Source organism: Marmota monax, unplaced genomic scaffold, assembly GCF_021218885.2.
Source record: "Marmota monax isolate L192 unplaced genomic scaffold, Marmota_monax_Labrador192_F-V1.1 WCK01_AAM20220418_F8-fsc00099, whole genome shotgun sequence".
NCBI classification, from domain to species: Eukaryota; Metazoa; Chordata; class Mammalia; order Rodentia; family Sciuridae; genus Marmota; species Marmota monax.
The window spans coordinates 4,051,047-4,071,468 of NW_026692126.1; the positions used below are offsets into that span (position 1 = coordinate 4,051,047).

The following is a 20,422-nucleotide window of genomic DNA, read 5'->3' on the forward strand; positions in this document are numbered from 1 at the left end:
TGATTTTTGTACAAAAGGGTCAGAGACATTAACAAGTTAAAAGAAAGCGTGAGCTCTGCTCTTATTCCTCTAACCTTTGTTCACTTTTTCCCATAATTGACACCACATGTTTACTCTGCCTATTTTTGGTCAAATTGAAGGCTGTTAGAATTCAATGCATTTAGAAGTGCTCTTGAGATTAAGATCCTCACAGAATGTTCAGAAAGGTAGATTTCAGATATTACTATAGCACATGGTAAAAAGAGAAAGATTAAAATAAACCCCTCCAGTGAGCCTTGTATTAAATTGTCTGGCTCATAAAAGCAGACTAAAGTAACAGTAACTCTGAAAAGGATTAAAATGGACATCTAAATGATAATTACTGGGTAATTTTGTTTTGGTTATAATTTGTGGTGTTATTTTTATAACTGACATGAGACATAATATATTTGGGGGGGTTCTGCAATAGCTGAGCAACAAATGGTATCTGTCAGGAAGTATTTGTAGCAATCGTTATTGAAGAAAGCTGTGAGGTTGTTGAAATGCTGGACCGACTAACATTTTTCCTTCCCATACATAGTCAGTCGAATGCTTTCTTAAAAATGTCATAACTATGGACATGTGGCATAGAGCAATCTGTTTGCCTAGGCTTTTAAAACCTTCTTATTTTCATTAAGGCAAAACTGGTGAGAGGTCTTTAAGGACTTTTTCAACACACCATGTACCATCCTGTAGACATTGCTGAGCATCTGAGGCCGTGGGCACAGGACATCTGAGCCTCTCGATCTCGAGACATGGCCTCTCCCTCCCCTCATTCTCTCTTTTCTTCTATCTATGCTTGGGATTTCTCTATGGCACCAAGAACACTGCAGGGGCTTTAGCTCTTGGTCCTTAACTGGCAGGACTCAAGTCTACTGAATGTACTGACCTCTGCCCGAGCCATGAACTGGGGCCAGCAAATAGACCACCCAAACTCCCCGGGATACCAGATGGCAGTTGCACCCGGCACTTCCCATGCGGCTAATTTTGTGGAATTTACCTCTCTCCTCATCTGGCTCTGATTATTTGCTGACTTGTAATTTTGGTTATTTGTGTTCAAGCCTTATCTCCTTTGCCAGGCTGTGCTTGGTGCCTTTTGTCCCTTCATGTCCCCCATTCATTCCTCCCTCCCTCCCTCTCTCCCTCCCTCCTTCCTCCCTCCCTTCCTTTCTTCCTTCCTGGAAGGAAGCATGGTTCTCTGCACAGTGAGGAAATTTAGCAGGAGACACAGAATATCCTAAAGACAATTCAGTTATTATTGCCAGGAGATGGGCCATAGCGCTGCCTACCTCCGCAGCTATTCAAAGTAAGTCCCCCGTTTCTTATTTTCATAGATAGGAAATCAAGAGGATATAGATTTCTAAATTTCCACAGTAGCTTCTTTCCAGAGGTTTGAAATCAAGATGTTATATCGTCTTCCACCGAGTAGGAAATGGCCCTCATGCCGATTGCTGCAGCACAAGGCTGAAGGAGTTATAATGATCCTTGAACTCGAATCTCCTGCTAACACATTTTATTAACAGGTTGGAGACCAGAATCAGACTGGTGGGTGAAGCTAGAATGTCTCAAGCAATTCTAATCTCCAGGCATGGAACCTAGAAAACCTTTGTAGTAGCAGAATTTTGTTTGGGGCGTGGCTTTACCAGGGAAAGTTCTTCTGACCATTTAATTTCATTTTTCTCTTACATCACAGGCAAAGGGGAAGGTACCTAACCTCAAGCACCAAAGACCTTGACCTTCATCAACAGCAGACGTCCTTGGATAGCATTTTGTTGCTTAATGGCAGTTTGGGGGAGATTCACAGGAAGCTAAATGACCCCAGGTTTCTCTAAGAATGTTTCTAACTTTTTTAATTGTTCTTATTTCTTTCTTACCATATAGAGATTTATATAATAAAACCAGTTATCAAAAGAACTGATACGGTTAGGAAAAAAAAGAAAAACAGTGCTTTTTCACTCTCATTGTGATTCAGAAAAACAATCTCTTTCATTCCAAATTGTCCTCGTCCTCGATTTCTGTTCAGTCCTTGATATCCCATTTTAATTGTGATAAAATATTTTCCAATTCAGAAGCTCATCAATTTAGACAAGATATTTCTAGCATCAGTTATTAGAGCAAAGATTCAAGAATACGGAAGTTAGAAACATGTTTGTGTCTTTTTTTTTCCACGACTAACCCATGTCTATTCTCTATGAAATTGATGTCAAAAAAGTATTATATATTTTCAGTAGGAAATAGAAGGCTGCCCTCCACTATCCTTGTCAGGACGTCGTATCCCTTTAATCATACTTTTCATTTCAGTACATTGAAATTTCCGTTACCAAGGACAACATCATAAATAAAAGTGTTTGTGAAATTCTACCTGCAGCTTCCTAACTTTGTGCATTAAGCATGAGACTAGCAGAGAGGTGGTCAAATGTGAAAATTTATAATCATTTATTACGTACAGCTGAAGCAAGAGGGAATAAAAGCGTGAAGGCATACATCTATAAACGGAAGCCGAAAAGCTTAAATGAAAAGTAAAGTGAATTTCTGTGTCTTGTCATAAAGTAATGAGAAGCTAGAGCTTTTATTCATAGCATCCCAAGATGCATTTACTCTCAATCTAGCTTTAGCAGTAAACGCTTCCCTGATGTATTGCTTTGGACTTACAAAGAAATATTTGTGCTCTACATAATAGTATAGTTAGGAGAATTACTGCATGGTTGAGAAGATTCTATAAAGGTTTATAGCTGGTGGTGTTACTGTAATTTAATCACAATGTAGCTAATGTAGTACTTTAATATCACAGGTTACTTTTTTATTTACCATTTATTAGGAACTGACAGAGTCGATCATCTCTACATCATAAACAAATCATGGAGGGATTCTATAGGAACCTGAAAATTCCAGATAGATGCACTGAGGCGGTTTTACCCTGCCACATTCCCTGTAATGAGCTCACCATCAAATTACTATTTAGATCTGTGAAATGTAAATCAGGCTCCTTGTTCTCAGTCCATTGGCCAAAGAAAACTTGAGAACATTTGATTTCATGAATACAATTAGCACCGCATGGCATTTGGGCACAGAAATAAGCCATGCATCCAATTCCAGCAATGTCTAGAAGTGACTTCTGGAAAAAATGTGAAGGTTTTTAGCTGCAGATTCCTTTTGGTAATGTACTCGGAAACATTACCATAATATTACACTGAAGGGTAATATTATGTAATGCTTTCTCATTAGAATTTTCTGTAAAAAGTGTTTGCTTTTACATTCAAAGATAAAATGCAGCTGCTTTTGCACTTTCTGTTTATGTATATATTCCTATCTCCACAGATGGAAAAAATAGATGATAGATAAATAGCAAGTCAGATAATAATAATTAGTTGTTAGACAAATCCAGCCATGTTAATATGGTTGATGCAAGGAATATTAAGACTAGTAAAAGCATAGTACTGCTGCCTAGAAGTTCTGTGACGGATGTCAAGTCCAAGTCTAGGTCTAGTTTTATGACCTTTGACAAGTCTATCGCAACCTCCATGAATCTCAGTAGCTCCATCTGTAAAATAGGACTATTAATATTTGTCCTACTAATCCCCCTAGATTGTAAGAATCAAAGAAGACATTGTATGAAAAACATTCTACAAACCAAAGAGGGATACCAAGTATCAATCTTTTGGACTTAAATGGTATTAAACAAATGTAGAACTGAGTGCTCAGAGTGGGTAAATTTTTATATAATATTTGAATAGTTTTTATTACAGAGAGGGTACTAACACCATGTGAAAAAATGTTCCATCATTTATCCAGTATTTATTGAGCTACTACTATGTGTCAGGCACTGACAGAGCTTGTTGCATTAAAAATAATTGATGAGAGTTTCCAAATGGATGGTGAATTTAAACCGTGTTCAGTCTTAGCATAAAGCCATCTCATCTAGAACGTTTGCACTTGCCGCTGTATGTCACTCTGCCTTTCAGCATGATTGATTAGATTTCCTAATTTTTTTTTTAATTCCTGGGAATTTATATACCTTTAAATTCTCCCTAGACCTTCATCTCACCTAAGGCTAGTCCCAAGTGGAGTAGTTGGGCTATAACTCAGTGACAGTGACCGATCTCTAGTTTGAGAGGTGATACTTCTGGAAATAAAAATAGCCTTCCTCAAAAGTACAGCCTTAGATTAACAACTCAGAGAAAGAGAAACAGTTTTCAGGCAACTGAAGTGACCATTCAGTTGAGAACAGAAATGTCAACATGGGAGTGGGCTGTATTGATTTTTTTCATGGATGTTATTTTGTTCCTGATGCTTGGAGTATCCTCCCCTTTCGCTGTCAAAGTCGTACTAATTCTTCAAGGTCCAGTTGAAAGGTAGCCTCCTCCAGGAAACCTCTGCCCTTTCCCCCCTTTTTTTCATTACACTATTTCTTGTGTATAAACCCATATGAAAAAATGTTCCATCATTTTGCTCTGTATTATAGTTATTTCCACATTGTTATTAGTTACCCTTTGAGTTTGTAAAGAAACAACAAGTTGTCTCTGCCTTTAAGTTTCATTTTGCTTCTGGTATTATGTCTTACACAAGAAGCCACCTGAATGGTGTTGAATTTAATTACCACCGTGTTTTAAAATATTATCTGATATAGGTATGTATATAATTGCTAGTGTTTGTAGTGGTTACTTAAAAAAAAGAGCTAGGGTCTGGGGCTGTAGGTAGAGCCCTTGCCTAGCTATGCCAGAGGCCCTCAGTTCAGTTCCTAGAAGTACAATCAATCAATCAAATAAAAGCAAGAGCTAAAGCTCATTTTGACCTATAAAATAATGGTGTATTAGTTTTATTTTTCTTTTATAAATTAATTTTTTAAACTACCACATTTTATGCTTTGAATGCAGTCTAGCCTCATTCTGCTTTTCTCTTGTGTAGTTAAAGTGTTGTATATATTCTTCATTCTGTACATCTTGCCATATCCACTTAAGTAAGAAGCAACAATAGTTCTGGACTGCATGGTCCTCCTGTGTTTGCAGTACTGAGCTGGGTACAGAAAAAGACTGAAGGGAAGTAGAAGGTGAAATATTATCCCAGACCTTGGTTGTCTTAGAATTAGCACAGGGTTGGGTGATTAGCCCTCTGGTGAACAAAATGTTGTGGGGATCCTGGCTGGGTGTGGGTACCATGTGACTTCCATCTTCTCTGCTTTCTTCTTTGGAATTTTTGCTCTACCTACAGGGATATATTCATAATTGTATTTTTTGAACTTTTCTATGAATATCTATATGCACACATATATATGTTAGGCAAGTGATGTACCACTGAGCTACAGCTATAGCCCTTTCTAAAGTTTTTATTTGGAGACAGGGCCTCCTTGGATTGTCCAGGCTGACCTTGAACTTGCTATCCTCATGCCTTAGCCTCCTGAGTAGCTAGGATTACAGCCACTGTACCTGGCTCAGATGACTTCTATCTATTGGAATATCAAAGAGGGACACCAAAGGATGTGATTAGCATGCACAGAATAATTTGCTTGAGGAACAGGCTTCAGAGCAGAAGGAGATCCTGTGTAGTCCCACCTTCTAAGCCTTACTGTGGGGCTGCTGCACATTGTTCACATTCTAGAATACAGAACATTTCATCTTGCTCATGGTCCTTCAGCCTCAGCCTCCTGAGGGGCTGAGACTATTAGGCATGTACCATGGCATCCATCTAAGGAAGATTTTCAACCTTGATTTTCTGTATGCATACACAATAGGAGAACTTGAAATGCTAAAGGAGATGTTGTAGGAAAATAATGTAAGCTACTACAAAAATCATGCTGGAGAAAAGGGAGTTGAGTTTTGAAAGATAATCCCCACACTGGAGAGGTTTCCTACAGAGATAAGGCACAGGGGAAATAGTTAACATTTGGTCCAACATGTAGAGAATATTCAAAACCTTGTCTGAGTCTCAGGGGAGACATTGATGACAACTCTTGACACCGTTTGGGGTTCTGAACATGGAGAAGACCCTCAATATGGTGTTTCCCACTTAAGCCCGAGGAGAGGAAAACCAAGACAAAGAGGAGATATTGAAAGGGGAAAGGATGCATGGGAAAAGTAATTGTATTTGCATTTTTGCATTTCTGTGAGTTTGCTCGAAATTATTTAGTTTCTATTTCAGTGTAATTACAAGTTATTAGTATGACTGATATTTAATGATAGCATCTAATGTATATGATGATAGCATTTCATGGGAGTATTTGGCTGCCCAGAGAAAAACATAGCCAAATCATTACCTGGGTTAATTGTATTTATTTATTCAATATTATTTATTAAGCTTCTATTTGTGCCAAGCACTGTCGGTGCAGCCAACAAAAATCTGTAGAGCTAGCTTCTGGGAAAGACAGACATTAAACGGGTAACTACGAACTAAGTAGTTAATTACAATTTTGGAAGTGTTTTTAAGTGAGAGGTACAGGAGGCTAGGAAGGTGCCCCAACATGACCTCATATTCTCAAAACTTTGAAATCTGAGTCACATATATCTTGAAACAAATCTAAATGGTTATGCCTACTTTTAACTGGCTGGGGTGGTGGTGCCTTCCTGTGATTTCAGGGACTTGGGAGGCTGAGGCAGAGGGATCTGCAAGTTTGAGGTCAGCCTAATGGGGTGGCTGATGGGGTATTTTGAATATATAAGATCACAACTGAGACACCACCATTGCCCAGACCCAATCTCTCCTAAAGCAGATAACAACACCTGGGAGAAGGACCTGGCCCACCATGACAGCCCTGTCCACCCGTAGTCATCCCTGGCTGCTGTGATGGGAGATCCACTTGCCATTGGCACCGTGGGAGGGGCTAGAGGAAAACACACAGGAAGGAAGTCACACCTTTGATCTTGTTTTCTTTTGTACTGGGGATTGAACCTAGGGGTACTATACCCCGGGGCTAGATCCCTAGCCCTTTTTAGTTTTTATTTTGAGATGGGATCTTGCTAAGTCATTCAGTTTGGCCTTGAATTTATGATCCTTCTGCCTCAGCCCACGGAACAGCTGGGACAACAGGCATGTGCCATGGTGCCTTGGCTATGATTTTGATTTGTGCTTTCTCTATAGGCTCAGGATACTCAGGGAAGAGGTTAAAGGTGCTATCAGAGCTTATTTTAAATGCTATCAATTAAGGTCTCAGGTAACAAAGGGCCAGAGGCAAGAGGTAAGTTTTAAAAGTGAGAAAATGTAAGAGGTTGAAGGAAAGTTGGGAACTAATTAAAGGAGAAGGGGGAAGTAACATGACTTAACCTTTAAGTTTATTGTGGGACATTAATATACTACGTTCTTTATGGTGACGCTTCAACAGGGGGCCTGAAAATGTGCTAGGGAATGTGACAGGTGCTAGAAATATAAGGATGTGCAAAACCAGACCTTGTTCCTGTTTTCATGGAGTTTGCAGTCTAGTAAATTCCCAAATAAAAACAAGTCAGAAGAAGGAAGGCAGAATTACAATTGGATAAATGTGCTCTGCTGAGAAGTGCTATGAGAGAAGGATTTGCACCTTGGTCTGAGAGAATGTGGCAGGGAGCCCACCTAGCACAGCCCTAGGACACAAGGAGGTGGTATCCAGGAAGACGAGGAGTACAATGGCTCACTCATGGGGCTGAGCCTTCCAGGGAGAGGCCGTGTGGCTCAGAGGCCGTGTGGCTGAGAGGGGCGCCATGTATTGGAGAAACCAAAAGACTGATTCAGTCTGGCTAAGAGCTGAAAACCAGAAGGGAGTAGAGTACTGGGGGTTATGGAGAGGTCAGGTTAGAAGGTGGGTCGACGGCCATGTTTAGGATTTGATAGGCCTTAAGAGCAATGGGAATCAGTCAAAGAGCTTAAGTAATGGGTGACGTACCCTAATACGAGTTTTGTGTAGGTCATTACTGTTGCTGGAGAAGGGAAGGGCTCCTGTGGAGTCAGGACCACCACTGGGGTGCCATTGATATGACCCAGTGGGAAGAGTGATGAGAATGTGGCCCCAGGTGGGGGTGCAGATAGAGAAGAGCAGAGAGACAGGGTGTGTCGGGGAGGTCAAGGTGTCGGGCTGGCAGAAGGTCCCTGGTTGGTGGAGCTGTGTGGATGGTGGCGTCAAGCCCTGACTGAGGGAAACCTGAGGGAGGCCAGGTGTGGCTCTGAGACCAACAGGTGAAACTGTGGGGCAGGAAGGTGGACGCTTGTGTCTGGAACTCAAATAAGTGCTGAGGGCGAGAGATAAAACTGTGACCCTGGGCTAGGGTCCCACCAAGGGGCTGTGGCTGGTCTTGGGAAATTCTAGCCTTTGGAATTCGTGAAGGGCGGAATGAGACGGTGGGGGAACCAGACAGGACGGGTCTGATGCAGCCTCAGCTTTCTGGATTCCAACATTTCTCTACAGTCGGCCATTTTCTCTCACCGTGGGGGTGGGGGGAAAGCCTACCCAACATGACCTCAGATTCTCAAAACTTTGAAATCTGAGTCACTTATATCTTGCAACAAATCTAAAAGGTTATACATACTTTTAACTGGCTGGCTGTGGTGGTGCCTTCCTGTGATTTCAGTGACTTGAGAGGCTGAGGCAGGCTTGCAAGTTCAAGCTCAGCCTGGGTAACTCAGGGAGACCCTACCTCAAAAAAAAAAAAAAAGACTGGAGTATAGCTGAATGACAACTTGCCCCTCGTTCAATCCCCAGTACTGCAGGCCAGAAACAACAACAAACAAACCTAGTCACTAAAAAATGATGCCTTAATTTAAAAACTGTTTAGACCACATGCCTGCCCTGTTGAAAACCTTCCCAAATTTACCTTATTACTCTTTTAATTCCCATTTCCTGAGCTACAGTAAGGTTGAACATCTTTTCCCTTTTTTTTTTTTTATGAATAGGTTGATAAAATAGGTTGTCATTGAGTTTGAAGAGACAGGGGTGGAGAGGAAGAAAGAGGGAAAGAAGTTCCTAGGCTCTGTTCTAGCCTCAGAATCTCTTTTTTCTCTGCTCCTACCTCTCTCCCTCTCCCTCCCCTCCCCTATGAGGACAGCCTGGACTCAGGGCTTTCAGGACAGAAGGACATGGGAGAAGGTAGAGTGGAGGGGTCAGTGGCCACCTCTCCTTCCTACTGGTGCAGCAGGCATCCAAAGGCTGCTGGTTTGCCCCAGCATTACAACCACTAGGAGGGAGGAAAATGAGGAGACTGCAGTACCTCCGAGGCCAAGGGAGAAATTTCAAGGAAAAGTCAAAAAAGATGCAGCCTCGGTGAAGTGTGGAAGATCATTTTCAGTGATAGGAGCTGTTGGGGGTGAAGGGGTGGAAGTTGTCTTACAGTGAGCAAGTGGGAGGTGAGGAAATAGGAAGTAAAGAGCTCTTTAGAAATCTGACTATAAAGAGGAAGAGAGAGATAAGGCTGAAGAGGAATCTAAGGCCTCAAAGGACATCTTTTTTTTTTTTTTTTGGTACTAGGGATTAAACCCAGAGGTGTTTAACTGCTGAGCCACATCCCCAGCCATTTTCATTTTTTTACTTTGAGGCAGGGTCTCAATAAGTTGCTTTAGGGCCTTGCTACATGGCTGAGGCTAGCTTTGAACCTGCGATCCTCCTGCCTCAGCCTCCATCTGGCTGAGATTACAGGCGTGTGCCACCATGTCTGGCTGGAATTCGTTTATGAGATGAGAGAATCTTGAGCATGTTGAGGTGTGTTTGGGAAGGATCCAGCAGAGAGGGTGAGGTGAGTAACCCTAGAGAACAGGGATGACTGAGAGTCTGGCCAGAGCTGGGGAGTGGCTCAGTGGCATAGCGCTTGCCTGGCCTGAGCCAGGTCCTGAGTTCCATTCCTATGAAAGGGGGGTGCTGGCCTTAAGTAGCAGGAGGAGAAGGGAGATGGGGAATAGGTATAGATGCTCTTAAAGTAAGGACTATGTTCTTTAATCTAGAAAAGGGAACTGAAATTGTCTTAAAATGTGGGTAAAAATTTCCCCCCTTGTATTGTGGGCTCTTGGAGGTTAAGCACTCCATCTTAATTATTTTTGCACGGAAATAAAAAATAAATGTATGTTAAGCTGAATTGATAAAAGCCCTTCTGTTCTTAAATCTCTAGTAAATGAGTGTTAAAAATCTATATGCAAATCCTATGGGCTATCGATTATGATCTAGCAGATAGAACACACAGAACTGTCAGCCCCTATTTTCAACTGTATGGGTGTTGACATCATAAAGTCTCACCATATTTATAAACAACACCATCATTCAAAAATGTTTATTTTAACCCAGTAGAACCTAAGAAAATGCATCTTACTTGAATGTGACATTTTAATGATCTGTTTGCCTGAATTCATGCTAAATGTCCCTGCTCTAAGAAAACCCCAGATGGGTATGTTTGCATTTTATAAACTCCTGAGACTGTCTGTCCTCCTATGAAGATGTGTCCTGCCAGGCAAATTATTACCAGGTATTCAAGGTATATCATGGTATTCAAAGCGGATCCATAAATTGGGAAGTATTACACAGTAGCACACTGGTAACCTAGAGCAATCAAGTCAGGTCTGCTGGTGACCACAGAGACAATAAAGAGCAAAGGGCCTTGCATTAGGACAGGACACTGGATTGCGACTTTTCATTTAAAAGCAAATCATTGGCTTAACAGTGAAGCAGCATTAAAAAGTCATGTATCAAAATTAAAAAAAAAAAAAGTCATGTATCAGGAAGGGGGATTTAGTTCAGTGGTAGAGCACTTGCCTAGCATGCAGGATGCCTGGGCTTCATTCCTAGCCCTGAAAAAGAAGAAGAAAAAAATACAAGTATCAGTTTAGTGAATTTTCAAATTTCTTTATTAAACCAGATTTTTTGAGATTAAAAAAAAAATGGAGTCAGGTGGGCATGGTGGCGAACGCCTGTAATCCCAGCAGCTGGGGAGCCTGAGGCAGGAGGATCGTGAGTTCAAAGCCAGACCCAGCAAAGGTGAGGTGCTAAGCAACTCTAAATAAAATACGAAATAGGGCTGGGAATGTGGCTCAGTGGTTGAGTACCCCTGAGTTCAATCCCAGGTACATCCCCTTCCAATATATATATAATTATATATATAAAGAGATGGATAGATGCTTCCTGCCATCACGTGGTGGTGAGTGCAACTTAGTTCCAGCTATTCAGGAGGCTGAGGTGGGAGAATTACCTGAGCCCAGGAGTTGGAGACCAACCTGAATAATATGGAGAAACATTGTCTCAAAAAGAAAAAAATCCATTGAAAAAAATATATATTTTTGTTGTAGATGGACACAATACCTTTATTTATTTATCTTTATGTGGTGCCAAGGATCGAACCCAGGGCGTCACACATGCTAAGCAAGCCCTCTACTACTGAGCTACAACCTCAGCCTTCCATTTCTATTTTTTAATAAAATCCATTTCTCCCCAGCTAAAGCAACCGCATACCTGTTAAGCATCTAATATTATGCATTTGCATTAGAGATCCAGTATTTGCTTGAGTGCCTATTGGCTTTTTATTTGTTTTTTGTTTTTGTGGTGTTGGGGGTCAGCCCAGAGCCACACGCAGAGCAGGCAAGCACTGTACCACTGTAGCCTCAGCCCTGAGTCACTATTAGTAACATCAGTAGAGTCGTCACAGTTCTATTTATTCATCATTCAGTCTCTTCCCTGCCAGGCGTGTGGCAGATACTCCATGGACATTTTTTTTAATGAATGCATGACTTTATGATTGCAATTAGTGCTGAACTTGTATTGAAGGAGTAGCATCTCCTTTCATCCGTTCTCTTTCCTTAATTTTGATTCTTTCACGTTCTGCTTTTTTTTTTTCCTCCCCTTAAATTGGTCACTTTCTCTTCCCTTCCCTTTTCCTGTGGTTTTGGTATTGGTCTTTTCATGTTCTGCTGCTTGTATGGGACAGATCAAGGAAGGTAGCCTCTCCTCTTGTAAAGACCACAGTGACAATGATATGGTCAATATATGCAATTAGCACACATCCTTCAGCATCTGTCATCTGAGGCAACTTCTGTGTGCGTGTGTGTGTGTGTGTGTGTGTGTGTGTTTTCTAGTCACAGCCCTGCTCCCCATAGTAATAGAGATTTTTAAAAAATAATAATTTCCCCTTCTCCTTGGTGGTTTGTTGACTGCTCCTTGTCGTGTGTGGATAATGATGCTTCTGACATTAGTGGTACTCACCGTCTTCACTTTTGGGTTTATCCAGGGTGCTTCAGCTTCACTTGGGTGTTTAATTACCCACAAAAGCAGTTCCTTATGTTTCCTTCTTATTCCACTGCCATGAACATTATTTCTTAAACACATTTTGATTTAGTACAACAGAATCCATTTATTTTTGAAAAACAAAGTAAAAATTGTGATTTTTTAAAAATATGGTACTCAGAGTACCACCAGACCATTACTCAGAGTAATTTTTATTTGCACATTCAGACTGTATTTTTTTTTTTTATTTTTTTTTTTTTATTTTTTTTTAATATTTATTTTTTAGTTATCGGCGGTCACAACATCTTTGTTTGTATGTGGTGCTGAGGATCGAACCCGGGCCGCACACATGCCAGGCGAGCGCGCTACCGCTTAAGCCACATCCCCAGCCCCCAGACTGTATTTTTTAAGATGGGCTCAAGAAAATAGTATTGAGCGATAATTCAGTGTGTATTTCTTTTGCATCTCAATGAACTGTATATCTAATACTATATCATCTAATACTGTATATCTATATCGAATACTAGCTATTGGGAGGCATGACAGGTGACAGTTGTGCCGACTGTGGTGAGGGTAAGGGCAAAGAGATCAGGGATGGGTTATCACAGGAAATCATAATGGAAAGAAACTATAATTTAATGTTCCTAGCTCAGCCTTCAAAATTTACTTACAGTGCTTATTTTGCCAGTACATATACTAAAAATAATTGATGAACAAAAAAAATCAAGTAAAATCATTTATAATTTAGCAGTATTATTTTTGGTAAAAAGAAAATTAGGAAAATGTAAAGAAGACAATGAAAAAATCACAGAAAATTATATAACTAGAGAAAAATCCCCATTACTATTTGGGCTATTTCCTTTCAGTCTTTTTCAGTATGCAAATTCCAATATATTTATATAATTGAGGTTATACTCTCTGTACTTGTTTCTCCAAAAACTGTGCCTGTCGTAAGCAATTTTTCAAGTTGCTAAAAATTCTTTGAGAAATATTTTATCATTTGGATAAAACAAGATTTGACCATGCTTCCATCATTTGATATTTAAGTTGTTTCCATTTGTCCCTATTATGTTTAGTATATCATATAGCATTTATGAGTTAAAATTCAACCTTACTAAATTGAATGCTTTTTTTTTAGGCCTCTTAGAAAGTTCAAGCAACTTTCACTACAAGGTTCTGAAAGATACATATCTCAGATTTTTTTTTTTTTTTTTTTTTTTTTAGCATTCTGTATTCTGAGATGTACTATTTCTCCAGCTGGTGCCCAAGGGAATGAATTTCTCCAGATATACAGCAGGGTTTGGGCTAATGAGTTTGGCTTAGAAATATATTATCAAAAAAGAATGAATGAAACAGTTATCTTAATAAAATTGAAACCAGGGGATTTTGCTGAAGCTGCTTTCAAAACATGAATGACCCATGCTTACATAAGGAAAGAATAAAGATTGCAAGGTTTGGTTTCTGTATGAGAGTTTTTGGGGGGTTTCCAGTTGAAAAGTGTTATTTACTAGTACCGTACATGTGTGCCAAAAATATGTCTTCAAATACAGAAGAGATCATTAGGTTTCACTGTCCCAAGTCAAAAGGAAAAAAGGGACTACTTTCTATCCAATCTCTAAAACTTTGGCCACCTGCCTGGTATTTCTTTTCAGTTTCACATTTTGGAATGGCCTCTAGTCAAACACTGTTGAGGATCAGTACCAAAGTACAAACCTGCTAAAATAACCCCTTCCCCCATTTATCAAAGAAAACTATCCATTTAGAATCTATATATAGGTTGCTAAAATTAACTTTTGCTCAGGAAAGTTATTGTTTTTGTGTCATATTTCTTACAGTGTATCTATCCCTTATCATAAGTCAACAAAATTCATGGAGTTTATAATATAAACCATCTCACCTGAATCTTCAAGCTTATAAAATTTTAACTAGATTCAAGTGTTCATTTTTTCCACAAAACTAACCCTAGGCATATTTTTTTTGGGGAAAAAAAAGCATGTCTTTGGATATTTTTTCATTGATATTTTTGGGATCCTGACATGTTTTCCTTTTCTCTACAGATGTAAACCACTTATTCCAAATATTATCATTCAAGGCAATATTGCCCAAGACTTTAGGGTACAAAAAAGTGTGTTGAGGTCCTTGTTAAAATGCAGTTCCTGCAGGGAGCGGTGGAGCACACCTGTAATCCCACTGGCTCAGGAGGCTAAGGCTGGAAGATCATGAGTTCAAAGCCAGCCTCAGCAACAGCAAAGTACTAAGCAACTCAGTGAGACCCTGTCTCTAAATAAAATACAAAATAGGGCTGGGGATGTGGCTCAGTGGTTGAGTGCCCCTGAGTTCAATCCCCGATACCCCTCAAATAAATAAATAAAAGTGGGCAGGGGATATGGCTCAGTGGTCCAATGCCCCTGAGTTCAATGCTCAGTACCAAAAAAAAAAAAAAAAAAATGCAGTTCCTAGGATGTGGATGTAGCTCAGTGGTAGAGTGCATGCGTGAGGCCCTGGGTTCATTTCCAAGACTGCAAAAAGAAAAGGTCCTGTTCCCATCTTTTGAGTGAGGCCCAGGAATCGACCTTATTGTACCTCAGGTGATTCTGATGCAGATGACAGAGAGCACATAGGATGTTCTGTCTTGTAATGGGAAGAAGCTAGGATGGGTGGAATTATACACTACCCATAGTTGAATTGCTGTATTGAATTATCTGACTTTTTTGTTGTTGTTGTTGTTGCTCTTAAAATGGAATCAGGGAAGAGATTCTTGCTGCCTCCAACTGGGCCAAATCTATTCCTACAAGTCTTTGCTCAACTATTCATTCATTCACTACCTCATTCATTCCCTTGCACATCCATTCCATCATTTCATAGGTACATTTTAAATACTCTTTAGGGAATTCACACACAGAGGCATCCAAAGGCAAGTAAGTCTTATTTGCCCATAATTCTAGTATTGCTCATTAATAAAGAACCACATTATGAGACAAAATTCAAGAAATAACAAAGAATATCAAAGAGCTGTAGAAGTTCTTATTGGGAGTGGTTCTGGGGATGCCTGTGATACAACAGAATGAAAATAAAACATGAGGAAACCAGAGGAGTGAATATAGAGGTCAAGAAATAAAATGAAATCAGAGTCCATATACAAAGTATCCATCTTAAGCAAGAAGCATTCCTAGAGATGGAAGCACAAGAGAGTCTGAGCTTCTCTGCTGCCGAAGAGTGTCCACACTGTGACAAATGCACCGTATCTATAAGATAAAGTCTCCTAGAACCAAAGCCCGAGAAACACTTTTTCTGTGGATCTTTATAAAAGATAGTTTTGTGATGTAGTGACACTATTACCAACCACATCCTTTCCAAAAAATACAAAGTTGTGTTCCATGGAGATGTTTCTCCTAATGCCTAAGGTAGTCCTTGGTAAAAGCTACTCTAGGGTAGCTACGTGCAAAAGAATGAAGCTATAACTTTACCTCACTCTCTACACAGAAATGAACTCAAAATGGAGAGTCATCAGCAGGTGTAAGCAATAACATTAGAAAACTTTAAGAAGAAAACGTAGAGTCAATCTTTGTGACCTTGGATTTGACAATGAATTCTCAGATATGAGACCAAAGGCACAAACAACAACAAAAGAGAACGAGGACTCTTTCAACATTAAAAGCTTCATGCTTCGAAGGCACTATCAAGAAAGTAAAAAGTCAACCCACAAAATGGGGAAAAATTTCTTTACAAATCATAGATCTGATAGGGGACTTCCTCCAGAGTATGTAAAGAACTCTCACAACTTGATTTAAAAAAATTCAAATAATTTGATTTAAATAATGGGAAAATAACAAGAATAGACATTTTAAAAAAATGTGTCAATAAGTACATGAAAAAAAAACCTCTTGACATCTTCAGTCATTAGGGGAATGCCAATCAAAACCAGGATAAAATGTAACATCACTCCAAGTAGGATGCCTATAATTTTTTTTAAAAAAATTCAGAGAATAACAAGTTGGAAAGGATGTGAAAAAAAATCACATCCTCAAATCCCACTGATGAGAATGTAGAAAACAGTCTGACAGTTCTTCAAAATTTTAAATATGAGCCAGGCGTGGTGGCACATGACTGTAATCATGAGTTCAAAGCCAGCTTCAGCAACTTAGTGAGGCCCTAAGCAACCGTGTCTCTAAATAAAATATAAGAGCTGGGGATATAGCTCAGTTGGTAGAGTGCTTGCCTGGCATGCACAAGGCCCTGGGTTCAATTCCCAGCCCCAGCAAAAAAGTCTAAATAAATAAAATATAAAAGAAGGGCTGGGGATGTGTTTGGCTCAGTGGTTGAGTACCCATGGGTTCAATCTCCAGAACAAAAAAGAGAAAAAGAAAGAAAACCTCTTCATGAATGTTTGTGGCCAAATTATTCATAATATCCAAAAAGTAGTCACATGATGGAATATTCTTTGGCCATAAGAAGGAATAAAGAACTGACACATGCTACAACATGGAGGAACCTTGAAAATATTAGGTTACTGAAAGAAGCTAGTCACAAAAGACCACACACTTCATGTATATGTATATGTATATGTATATGTATATGACATGTCCAGAACAGGCAACTATAGGGACAGGCAGCAGATTAGTGGAGGCTGGGACAATGGCGTTGTTGGCAGTGGTAAGGAGACGAGGGGCAGGTGGTTACTAAAGGGTCAGAGGTGATAAAAATTTCTTTCTGAAATTGATTGTGATGATGGTTGCACAACTCTGAATTCTAAACACTGTTGAGTTATACAGTTTAACTGAGAGAAGTGTTTATCTCTCAATAAAGGTGTTACCAAACCCATCCTAGACAGTTTAAAAACACTGCAGTAGAGCCTCTGATCCTCTGATGGTCTGGCGTGGGTCCCAGGCAAGACTGAGAGCGTGTCAGTATGACAGGCTGTATATCTTTCTAGAAATCATCCATCAATATCATGTCTCATAACTGGGCTTGGATAAAAGTGGAGTAGCAGAGAGTTCAAGGTTACATTTTTCTGGCAAGATCCTGTGATGTAATTATAGGTGATTAAGGTTGAATTTACATACTTTGGCAGTCAGAAATAGAATTCTGATTCTATTTAACCTGAATGAAGGTTTAAATATATTTCTGACCGAAGTGCGTTGGGGTCTTTTGATGGAAGCACTGCTTAGTGTTGAAGGTAGAGATAAAATTGTCACACTGATTTTAGGAAACAGAATGATTGCTCATAACGTAGACTTTAGTATTAAAGTAGTAGTCACTAGAACAAGTGTAATTAAATAAAACATTTTTAAAAAATAGTAATATCTGTTCTGGTTTTCTTGAGGCCCTTAAATTTAAGTAGCCTCAGTAACTTAAACAAAAAAAATTTTTAAGACAAAGTCTTAATCAGAAAATTCTGATATAAGGTCTTGGCAAGCAGGTGCTCATTGGCGTCACCAGTGATTCATATTATTTGGTTGTACAATGTCTGTAGATTTACACAGGCTTGTTATAATCCCTCTATCAAAAATAACTACAACATAAAGGGGGAAAGGCCAAAGACCATCTTGCTCTAGGTACTACAATTAGTAGATAACGCCTTTTGGGTGGCTGGGGGACACAGATTGAACCCAGGGGTGCTTAACTGCTGAGCGGCATCCTCAGCCCTTTTTTTTTTTTTTTTTTTTTTTGAGACAAGGTCTTACTAAGTTGCTGAGGCTGGCCTTGAACTTGCGATCCTCCTGCCTCAGGCTCCGGAGCTGCAGGGATTCCAGGTGTGCAGCCACTGTGCCTGGCTCAGATAACTCTTCTCAAATCATCCTTTAGGGAGAAGGAAGGCAAGGGAAGAGAAATGTCCAAAGTGAGGAGCAAGAGGTTTAGAGGTTTCACCCCATTCAAAAAGCCAGGCTGTGCTGTATCAGGCCCTCGAATGGCCCAGGTACTTGCAGACATCCTCGTGGGTGGACCGGATTTGTGTATTTTCTAAAATCAGTCTTGGTTCTGTCACAACACCACCAGAGAAGATGCCCAGGCTCAACTCTGTCACCTTGAGACTCCACGTTTCTGCCTCTGTTCACTATAGACAGTCTCCATTTGGGCCCACTTCCCAAAGTAATGGTTTAATTTTAAGTCTTCTACAATCAAGCAAATAAGTGTCAGGCAGACTGCTTGGGGAAGGCATAAAGTTAATAATAGACAGCAATGAATCGAAGTTTCCAAAATGAGCTGTGGTTTTCAAAATGAGCAATTTTTCCTTCTTTCTTTTAAAATATTTTTAGTTGTAGATGGAAACAATGCTTTTATTTTATTCATTTATTTATATGTGGTGTTGAGACTCGAACCCAGTGCCTCACACGTGCTAGGCAAGCGCTCTACCACTGAGCCACAACCTCAGCCCCAGAGCAACTTTTCATAAAAGTGATGCCAAGTGTGTAGTCACAGTGAGGGCTCTGAATGCACCTCAAGACATGGGTGACATGTGGACCCCACTGCCACTGTTTACGGTGGCAAGCTCCTGAATCTCCCTGGGCCTGGCTTTCTTCATCTGTCAAATGAAAGAGCTGAACTATTTTTTTGTAGTCATTAGGAGAAGGTATTTAAGGCATTTTTCTAGCTTTAACATTTTATAACCATCTTAACGGATCCTATTCATCAGATGTAGAGAGAAATGAAAATTGTCCTGTGAACCTTTTGTTTCCATTTCTCCTCCATCAAAGATAATGGCCTTTCTACAGGAAAGAGTGGTTAAGAAGGACTTAATGTTGTTTGGGTATGTGGCTTCAGCAAAAAGTTCGGCTTAGAACCAGACTCCAGCCCCAGGGAGACAGCTCCTACATAGGAGAAAGCACCCACCTAGGCTGTTAGAGCTAGAAGAGTTCTCTCCCAGGGTTCATACCACCCTGGTTGTGTAAAGCTGCTCAGGGTTTGACTGGTGGAACTAGAACAACTGGTTCCTCTCTTTGGCCTCAGGCCCAGTCTTTTCCTCAATCAAGGCTCTCTCCCATGCAGCAAATATTTATCTGGCATCTATTATGTGCTACATCTAAGACTACAGCAGTGACAAAAATTGACAAGGACTTTCCTCATGGAGCTTAGGAGAAATGCACGAAAAAAAACCAACAATAAACCAACGAATACTTATATAATTATCAATTAAAAGAGCCAGGGGTGGTGGCACATGAGTGTAATCCCAGTGTCTCTGAAGGCTGAGGCAGGAGGATCACAAATTCAAAGCTTACCTCAGCCATTTAGTGGAACTCAAGCAATTTAGTAAGACTGTGTCCCGAAATAAAAATAAAAAGGGCTGGGGGTATGGCTCAGTGGTTAAGCATCCCTGGGTTCAATCCCTAATACCAATAAATAAATAGATAGATAGATAGATAGATAGATAAATAAGAGCTAATAAGTAAGTAGGGGATTCATATGAAGGCAATGATGGAGAATTATGGGAATGGGGTGGAGAATGTCCTTATGTCAGGAAAGATCCCTCAGTGAGGAGACATTGAATCTACCACTTGAAGACAAGAGGAAACTAGTCCTACTCTGATCAGGAAGAGGGAAAGCTCTTGCAGAATCCCTGCTGGTCTGGGGTGTTCCAGGACTCAGGGAGCAGTGAGTCCGTGCACAGGAAGTGGAAAGGAGAGCAGAAGGGGCTGAAGAGAGGCCCATGCCTGGAAGGCGCTGGCAGGAGTCGGGAGTTTCATTCTGAGTGAGTGGAAAGCCATGGAGGGGTTAACAGGACCTGATTATGGTTCTAAGGTTACTTTGTTGTGTGAAAAGCGAATTACAGGGGATAGGAGGAGAGGTAGGAAAAAGATAGCAACTTGGAAATAATCAAAAGAAATAAGACAGAAATTCATTTTCTTTCTCCAAAGTTTAGCCAATTATGTCTTACTATTAATTACCTGTCTTGGCTGGGCACGGTGGAGCCCATATGCAATCCCAGCTGTTCAAGAGGCTGAGGCAGGAGGATCGCGAGTTCAAAGCCAGCCTCGGCAACTTAGTGAGGCACTAAGCAACTAAGGTGATTGTCTCTAAATAAAACACAAAAAAGGACAGGGGATGTGGCTCAGTGGTTAAGCAATTCAGGATTCAATCCCCAGTAACCCCTTACCCCGCCAAAAAATTAACCTGTCTTTCTTTGATCATTTGAATTTATAGCCTCCATTTTTTATGGATGTTGATGTATTTCTGGGCTCTATTTCACTCCTGTCTCTTAGCAACAAGCCATTTCATTTGCTTGAAATGAAGCATGGTATATTTTAGTGG

General features: G+C 40.2%; 1 protein-coding gene and 1 non-coding gene across 5 annotated transcripts in view; both read left to right on the top strand.

Annotated features, from left to right (window-relative positions):
- Znf281 (zinc finger protein 281) overlaps positions 1–20,422 on the top strand; it is a 141,177-nt gene that overhangs the window by 35,043 nt on the left and 85,712 nt on the right. The gene's annotated exons all lie outside the window — the stretch shown is intronic.
- Trnaa-ggc (transfer RNA alanine (anticodon GGC)) lies at positions 16,361–16,436 on the top strand. The gene has a single exon. It is a non-coding gene; the product is annotated as a tRNA-Ala (tRNA).